This window comes from Myotis myotis, unplaced genomic scaffold (assembly GCF_014108235.1).
Source record: "Myotis myotis isolate mMyoMyo1 unplaced genomic scaffold, mMyoMyo1.p scaffold_m19_p_2, whole genome shotgun sequence".
Classification (NCBI taxonomy): domain Eukaryota; kingdom Metazoa; phylum Chordata; class Mammalia; order Chiroptera; family Vespertilionidae; genus Myotis; species Myotis myotis.
In genome coordinates, this window is record NW_023416324.1 from 78411154 (window position 1) to 78420544 (window position 9391).

Here is a 9391-nt window from a genome sequence, read left to right on the forward strand (position 1 = left end):
TTTGCCCACGGCTGGTAGATCTTAGACAACAGGGTTGGAGGGGGCAAAAAGTGAGGATTAGGTACTGATCAGAGTCATACCATACTGGCCACACTCTGGAGTAAGAATAAGGTCCAGGACATGAAAATATTTAAGCAGTGATTTAACATTAAATCTTAGATTATCACCTAAAGCTTAAATTTCTAGCAATACATGTTGCATAAACATGATATCTGGGAAAGTAAAGTTTCTTCTTTTTTTAAAAAAAATAATGTTTTTATTAGAGAGAGAGAGAGAGAGAGAGAGAGAGAGAGAGAGAGAGAGAGAAAGGGAGAAGGAGAGAGAAACATCGATTGGCTGCCTTCTGCACGCACCCTACTGGGGATCGAGCCTGCCACCCGGGCATGTGCCCTGACCAGGAATTCAACCATTGACCTCTAGGTGCATGGGACAACGCCCAACCAAAAAGCTTCACTAGGAAACTCTTATCTTTAGTGATCCGTGTATCCTTTGTAACGAGACGCAGGTTCCTGGCAACAGGGCCCTCCCTTCCTTTTTCCAGGAACACTCTTAGTTATTTTGTTGAGTGAGCTGGGCTTGGTGGAGTATAAACATAAAAATAACTTTATTCTTTCTTCCTCTGCCTATTCACATCACTCCCTAGTCTCACTTTTTCCTTGCCCGGGGAAGGAATCATGGACATGCTCCACGGCGTTCCCAGGCATCCTTAGAAAATAAATGAAAAGCCCCTTGTTTTGCATTGAAAAATAAAGTCGGTTGAATAACTATATAATTCTCATCTAGTGCAGTATAAAATCAGGACTTTAGATTTTATTCAATTAAGACTTCCCTTCTCTAGTTTGGATGTGGCCCCTGCCAGGAGACAGGATGGAGGGTATAATTTATTCCTTATCTCTTTCCCTGTTCCCTCTGCTTCCCCAGTTACGACCTGCTGTTTATAACCTCTGCAGTATTGGGTGTTAAGAAGAGATTAAGGATGAGGACACACCCTCACTCTGGGTGGCAGGTGCTTTCTCTCACTGTGAGCTTTTGCAGACTCCTCAAAGATCTGCCCACCTACTCCTTGAGGTAGATAATGTGCCCCTGCTTGGTTGCTCATGAACCCCAGGCCTCTGGTGTCTATACCCTGTGTCTGAGTCATGTTGTCCCTCTAGGCAGCTGCCTTCAAATCCAGTTCCTAGAATAATGCAGTGGAAATGCAGCTGCCCCTCAAGGCACCCTGTCTTCACTCCACGGCAAGACAAGAGCTCCAGCCATGTTCTCTCTCCTCCAGATGTCCCCTGGCAAGCGTCAGACACTGGTCTCTGCGACCCCAAAGTCCAGCCCAAGCTCTGCAAGTGGTTCTCTTCAACCTTCCTTTCCTTGACTTGAAGCCCATTCTTCTTTTTTTTTTTTTTGACATTCAAAATGAAAACAACTTTATTGCAAAGTTTAGGACACAATAGACTTCACAGAACAACAGAAATAAGACAATCCCAAGATGCTGGAGTGTAACATTGCAGCTAACAGGTTAGTACTCCTCACCCTCATCCTCCCCCTCGATACTATCTGCTCCAACATTCTCATCATCCTTCTCAAGGGCAGCCATGCCCTCATGGGCCTCAGAAAACTCTCTTTCCTCCATGCCCTCACCCACATACCAGTGGACAAAGGCATGCTTGGCATACATCAGGTCAAACTTGTGGTCCAGGCGAGCCCAGGCCTCAGCAATAGCTGTGGTGTTGCTCAGCATGCACACAGCTCGCTGTACTTTGGCCAGGTCTCCACCAGGGATGCAGTGAGAGGCTGGTAATTAATGCCAACTTTGAAGCCAGTGGGGCACCAGTCCACAAACTGGATGCTGCGCTTGGTTTTGATGGTGGCAATGGCAGCATTAACATCTTTGGGGACCATGTCAGGCAGCAGGCAGCAAGCCATGTATTTACCATGGTGAGGGTCACATTTCAACATCTGGCTGGCTGGCTCAAAGCACGCATTGGTGATTTCTGCTACAGTAAGCTGTTCATGGTAGGCTTTCTCAGCAGAGATGACAGGGGCATATGTGGCCAGAGGGAAGTGGATGTGGGTGTAGGGCACCAGGTTGGTCTGAAATTAAGTGGGATCAACATTCAGGGCTCGGTCAAACCTGAGGGATGCAGTGATGGAGGACACACCTGGCTAATAAGGTGGTTAAGGTCAGTGTAGGTTGGGCACTCAATATCGAGGTTTCTACGACAGATGTCATAGATGGCCTCGTTGTCAACCATGAAGGCACAATCAGAGTGCTCCAGGGTGGTGTGGGTGGTGAGGATGGAGTTGTAGGGCTCAACTACAGCTGTGGAGACCTGGGGGGCTGGGTAAATGGAGAACTCCAGCTTGGACTTCTTGCCATAATCAAGGAAGAGACATTCCATCAGCAGGGAAGTGAACCCAGAACCAGTCCCCCAACCAAAGCTGTGGAAAACCAAGAAGCCCTGAAGGCCTGTGCACTGGTCATCCAGTTTCCAAATTCGGTCCAGGTTGAGGTCAGTGATCTCCTTGCCAATGATGTAGTGCCCACCATTGGCAAGGAGATCGTAGTTGTTGGCAGTATCTTCCTTGCCTGTGACCCGCTGCTCAGGGTGGAAGAGCTGGCGGCAGGTACCATTGTGAACTTCCTCAATGACTGGGGGTTCCAGGTCTACAAACACTGCCCTGGGCACATGCTTGCCAGTGCCTGTTTCACTGAAGGTGTTGAAGGAGTCATCTTCCCCTCCAATGGTCTTGTCACTTGGCATCTAGCCATTGGGCTGGATGACGTGTTCCAGGCGATAGAGCTCCCAGCAGGCATTGCCGATCTGGACACCAACCTGGCCAACATGGATGGAGATGCACTCACACATAACTGAGACTTGTAGGGCTCGCAGGGCTGAAAAGTGCGAGAAAACGGGAACAACGACCTCCCACTGACAGACTACCAAGGAATCCGGGGAAGAAATCTTGAAGCCCATTCAGTATGTAGCACACTGAAAATTCCCCCTCTTCTCACCCCACCAAAAAAATATCCTTCTTCTAGTAAGTGTGGGTGATCAGCTAATGCTGGCAAACTGGTTTCTGATTCTCTTAGCATGTCCTGCACGAGAGGACCAGGGTCCTCCTTCAGTCATCTGGGTGACTTGGCACTTTTGTATTGCCTTCAGCTTTGGGAAGCTCAGCTGAAACTAAGTCAGCAAAAGTCTCATTTTAACATCCTGTTATTTACAACTAGAGGCCCGGTGCACAAAATTCATGCACGGGTAGGGTTCCTAGGCCTGGCCTGTGAACAAGGCCGATCAGGTTCCCCACTTCCCCGCCTCTCCACCTCCCCTCAGCGCTCTGCTGCCACTGCTGGTCACCCACCATGTTCTACATCACCCTCCTGGTGGTCAGCACACATCATAGCGAGTGATCAAACTCCCGGTCGAACTCCCAAGGAGATACTTTGCATATTAGCCTATTATATACATGAATTTTCTTCCTCTGAATGTCTTAACCTATAGTTTGAAAGTTTGCAGTATCCTTGCAATTTGATATAGGCATAATACATTGATATGTCAGATGCTATATAGAAAAAAGCACCCTTACTTTTTTTTAATCCTTACCTGAGGATGTGTTTTTATCAATTTTAGAGAGACAGGGAGAGAGAGAGAGAGAGAGAGAGAGAGAGAGAGAGAGAGAGAGAAACATCAATGTGATAGAGAAACATCGATTGGCTGCCTGCTGCACGCACCTTCACGAGGGATTGAACCTGCAACCTGGGCAGGTGCCCTGAACGGGAATCAAACCTGAGACTTTTCAGTGTAAGGGAAGACTCTCCAACCAACTGGCCACACTGGCCAGGGTTAACCATTACCTTTGATGGAAGATCCTAAGGTTATAACTTCTGGAGATTTCATATTTCCTAATTTAAAATGCCCTGTTTCTACCCATTCCATGATATTGTACTCCACTACTTGATATTAATAAAATCTTTGTTACTATTAAAAATATTGCTTATTTTAATCCTCGTTTTGATGGATGGAACATAAATAAGGCTTTTGTATTCATTTTTTGTTGCTGTATAACATATTGTCCCAAAACGTAGTGGTTTGAAACAACAAATATTTATTACCTCTCGGTTTCTGTGGATCAGAAAGGCAGGAGCAGCTTAGCTGGGTGGCTCTGACATAAAGATCCTCATCCGAAAGCTCAATTGGGGTGTGAGGTGAGAATGACTGCTCCAGGCTCACTCACATGTTCCCTAGCAGACTTAAATTCCTTACCAGATGGGCCTTTCCATGGAGCTGCCTCATAACAAGACAACTGGCTTCCCTCAGGGGTGAGCAATCCAGGAGAGTTAGAGAGAGTGTGGCCAAAATGCAAACCAGAGTTTTTTTTATAACCAACCTAATCTCAATGACATGCCACTATCTCTGCTGTATTTTATTCTTTAGAAGTGAGTTAAGTCTAGCCCCCACACAAGGAATTACACAAGGGTGTGAACCAGGAGGCAGAGATCATCAAGGGTGGGGTGCGGTGGGTGTCATTTAGAGGCTCCCTACCATGCTTCATAGTGGTAAATTAATGAGACTGGAAGATACTAATATTATTACCTCAGAATCTTCCAATCTTATTAATATATACTCCTGAAATCAGAAAAAAATTCCAACTAGCCCAAGGTTGTATATAATTTTTCAAATTGAAAACTCACATACCACTGTTTTATTAGAGAATAAAATATGGCAGTCATATGCTACAGAAACCTGGGCAATTTGGACAATCTGTAATTATAGTTATTAGCTCCTTCAAAAGCTATAGTAACATTGGTTACACCATTTGTTGCTCTTCAATGAAAATATCTTTATGAATATGACCTATTGCCACCTGTCGAATAGAGTCACTAAAATATTTGCTAGCAAGATGAATTGAGAATTTTGGTGTCTTAAATATTTTATTAATTCATATTCTATTGCAAACGAAAACTATAGAGTATCTTCTTTTGTTAAATAATCGTGTATTATTCTTCAGCAGTGTATAGGCAGTAGTTATTTGTATCCTACCTATTTCCAAATGGTGGCAGATTAAATTAATGCAAATGTAGGTGTTATCGTACTTCTTCATACTTTATATCATTATATTCTTCTCAAATGATTCTAAATTTATTTTCCCCCTTGATACTTGTAATGAGTCTATAATACAGTTGAAGTAAGTTTTACCGCCACTTTAGAAAAAAAACAGGTTTGGAGATTTTCACCAAGTCATACAACTTGTAAAAAGCAGAATGAAGGCATGAACCCAACTCTGGTGCATTTCCCACAGCTTAGTTTGATCCTTATTCATGCCAGTTTCTTTAAGCACAATTCTTTATGCCTATGTTTCTCTCTCTATTTCTTCTTCTCATTACAGCAGTCCCTTCAGCATTTCTTGCAGTGCTGGTTTGGTGGTGATAAACTCCTTTAGCTGGTTTTGTTGTGTTTTGTTTGTTTGTTTGTTTGTTTGTTTGTTTTGTTGTCCAGGAAGCCCTTTATTTCACATCTGTTGTGAAAGATGGCCCTGCTGGTTATAGTAATCTTGGTTTCAGATCCTTGCTTTTCATTACCTTGAATACTTCATGCTGTTCCCTTCTGGCTTGTAGAATTTCTGTTGAAAAATCAGCTGACAGCCTATGGGAGCTCCTTTATAGGTAATAAATTGCTTTTTTCTTGTTGCCTTTAAGATTCTTTCTTTGTCTTTAATTTTGGGCGTTTTAATTATGATGTGTCTGGGCATGGGCCTATTTGGGTTCTTCTTGCTTAGGACTCTCTGTGCCTCCTGGACTTGTGTGACTTTTTCCTTCACCAGGTGAGGGTAGTTTTCTGCCACTATTTCTTCAAACACATTCTCTATCCCTTGCTCACTTTCTTCCCCTTCTGGTACTCCAGTGATGCAAATATTGTTATGTTTCATGTTGTCCCACAGCTCCCTTAAACTGTCCTCCTGGTTTTTAATTGTTTTCTCTGTTTGGTTCTCTAATTGAATGATTTTTTTTCTACCCTGTCTTCTAATTCACTGATCGGATCCTTGGCTTATCCTAATATGCTGTGTATTCCTTCCACTGTGTTCTTTATTAGTGCTATGTCATTCTTCATAGTTACTATATCTTTTCTCATGCTGTTGAGAATCCTTGCCATCATTATTCTGTACTCTATGTCTGATAAATTTCTTATCTCCATTTCATTTAGCTCTTCTTCTAGAGAATTCTCTTGTTCTTTCATGGGGATTGTTTTTCTCTCTCCCCATTTTGGCTGCCAGTCTCTATGCAGTCTCCACTTTCCATCCTTGATTATCAGGGTTCTCTCCAGCCAGTCTTCAGTTGATTATTCAGGATGGTTTTTCTGTATTTTCGTTGTAATTCCAGTTTGGTCTTGGTAGCATGTCAGTATAGCTTCCACTTACTCTGCTGCCATTTTCTCTTTGTCCAAAATATTGATTTTATAAAGGAAAGGAACTCAACAGTCTTTTTTTTTTTTTAAATATATTTTATTGATTTTTTACAGAGAGGAAGGGAGAGAGATAGAGAGTTAGAAACATCGATGAGAGAGAACACATCGATCAGCTGCCTCCTACACATCTCCCACTGGGAATGTGCCCGCAACCCAGGTACCTGCCCCTGACCGGAATCGAACCCGGGACCCTTCAGTCCGCAGGCTGACACTCTATCCACTGAGCCAAACTGGTTTCGGCGGAACTCAACAGTCTTACTGTGACTTGATAAGAAATAAAGCTTAAAAATTAAAAAGACTAAAGAACTAAACAACATGACCAAAAATATTCAAAGGATTAGCCCTAACCGCTTTGGCTCAGTGGATAGAGTGTCAGCCTGCGGACTCAAGGGTCCCAGGTTCAATTCCGGCTAAGGGCATGTACCTTGGTTGTGGGCACATACCCAGTAGGGAGTGTGCAAGAGGCAGCTGATCGATGTTTCTCTCTCATCTATGTTTCTAACTCTCTATCCCTCTCCCTTCCTCTCTGTAAAAAATCAATAAAATATATTTAAAAAAAATATTCAAAGGATTTAATTAAACCAGCATATTTTTTTAGCTATATGGAACACTGTGTTAAGAGCCAAAGAAAATACAAGTGTGAAAAAGTTATGGGGGACTTTTGTTTGTTTGCTTGCTTGTTTTTTGTTAATGCTCACCTGAGGATATTTTCCATTGATTTTTAGAGAAACTAGAAGGGAAAGGGGAGAAACACAGAGAGAGAAACATCAGTGTGAGAGAGACACATCAACTAGTTGCCTCCTGCAGGCATTGACCAGGGCCAGGGATCCAGCATTCAACCGAGGTATGTACCCATGACCAGAATCGAACCCAGGACCCTTCAGTACATGGGCCAATGCTCTATCCACTAAGCCAATCTGGCTATGGTGAAAAAGTTGTTTTTTAAACTCATAAACACAAACAACAATATGGTGGTTACCAGAGGGAAGTAGATGAGGGTAGTACAGGGTAAAAGGGGTCAAATATATGATGACAAAAGAATATTTAACTTTGGGTGATAGGCATACAATGTAATATACAAATGATGTATTATAGAATTGTATACTTAAAACCTATATAATGTTATTAACCGATGTCACCCCAATAAATTTAATTTAAAAGTAAAATGTTCTTTTAAATCAAAGAAAGTTCTTTTCTATCAATAAGTGATTTATTACATTTTGGGAAATCCTGAAAGGTAGATATATTCTTATATCCCACTTTACAATTGACAAAACTTAGGGTCAAAGGGCTCCAATTACTTGTTCAAGGTCACATAGCTGTGACAGAGCCAGGATTTGAGCTTAGGCAATTCTAGAGCCACATGCTTACCAGCAAACCTCTTCTTATATATGTAAATAACTAAAAGACAAGGTAGGGTTTGATGAGTACTAAGACAAAACATTATAAAAGTATTAGGGAGGAAAAGATTGATCCGGACCTAAAAAGTTTTCCTGGAAAAAGTGAGATTTACTAAACTCTGTGAACTTGAGTAAGTCACCCAAACTCGTTGAGCCTCAGGATTTGATAAATGGATAACAAGAAGAAGGACATTTCAGGAATAGGGACCATCTTGAGCAAAGAACAGCGATAGCAGAGATGGCAGAGACAGTGTAAGGAAAATATATGGGCCAGTGTAACAGGAGATGGTTTTGGGAAGGTATTTTGGGGTCTTATTTTAAAATATTTTGATTACCGGTACAAAGATCTGACATCTTATTTCTTAGGAAATAGGAAACCATTGAACTCTTCTGGCAAGGAGGACACATGCTATGATTGCAGTCCCCTGAAATTTATGATAAATTCATCGTCTCTAGATTCTGTGGGTAAGGACCCGAGTTGATATGTTTGCTTCTTCATGGCCTATCATGTCTGGAATGATTCTGTGCTATTCTGGACTGAAGGAGTGGTGTGAAACGATTGAGGAGAAGGCATTTTGGACCATCCAAAGAGCAGTGGATAGCTAAATTCAACATTTCATGAGAGTCTGGAGTGGAGAGTCTGGGACAATAAGAAATGAGTTTGGAGTGATAGGTTATCAGGCTCATAGGTAATAATCTCCCTTTCTTAAAATCAGCTGTGCCACATAACATAACTTAATCATAGCAGTGATTATCACATCATATTTACAAGTCTCGGGGATTACACAGGGCGTGTACACCAGGAGGCAGGACTTTTAAGGGCCACCACAGAATTCTACCTACCACAGACTCAAAATCCCTTGAGGGCAGGGACCAAACACAATGTGTTGCCATAGCGAGAACTCAACAAATATTGTTGAGCTAAAGTACATCACTGATTATGCCATTGAAAATAGCCCCTCATTCTGCCACTGAATGTCCCCTTACCTACTTTATTTTCTTAGTACTGTCAGCACCTGGCATTATATATGTATGCATCTGTTTACAAGTTATTTGTTTGTTTTCTGCCCTCCCATCACTCAAATGAAAGCCCCATTGAGGCGTGGACATTTTCTAGCTTAGTCACACGCCATTGTGTCCCCAGCTCTTTAAACAAACAGCACCTGGCATATGTAGACTAATAAAAATGTGGGCCCTAGCCGGTTTTTCTCAATGGTTAGAATGTCAGCCTTTAGACTGATGGGTCCCAGGTTCGATTCTGTTCAAGGGCATGTACCCTCAGTTACAGGCTCGGTCCCAGGCTCTGGTCTAGGTGCCTGTGGGAAGCAATCAATTGATAAGTCTCTCTCACATCATTGTTTCTCTCTCTGTGTCTCTCCCTTCCCTTCCATTCTCTCTAAAAAATTCAATGGAAAAAAATATCCTCGGGTGAGGATTAACAATTACAACAAAAATAAATTTTAAAAAATTTGGTAAATGAATGAATGGCTGCATGGTCTCAGTGTGTCCATATATTTAAAAAGGTGCCTTTTG

At 42.3% G+C, this 9391-nt stretch overlaps 1 pseudogene; it reads right to left on the reverse strand.

Annotated features, from left to right (window-relative positions):
- Window positions 1–1401: 1401 nt before the first annotated feature.
- Window positions 1402–2870, reverse strand: LOC118677294 (annotated as a pseudogene).
- Window positions 2871–9391: the final 6521 nt, after the last annotated feature.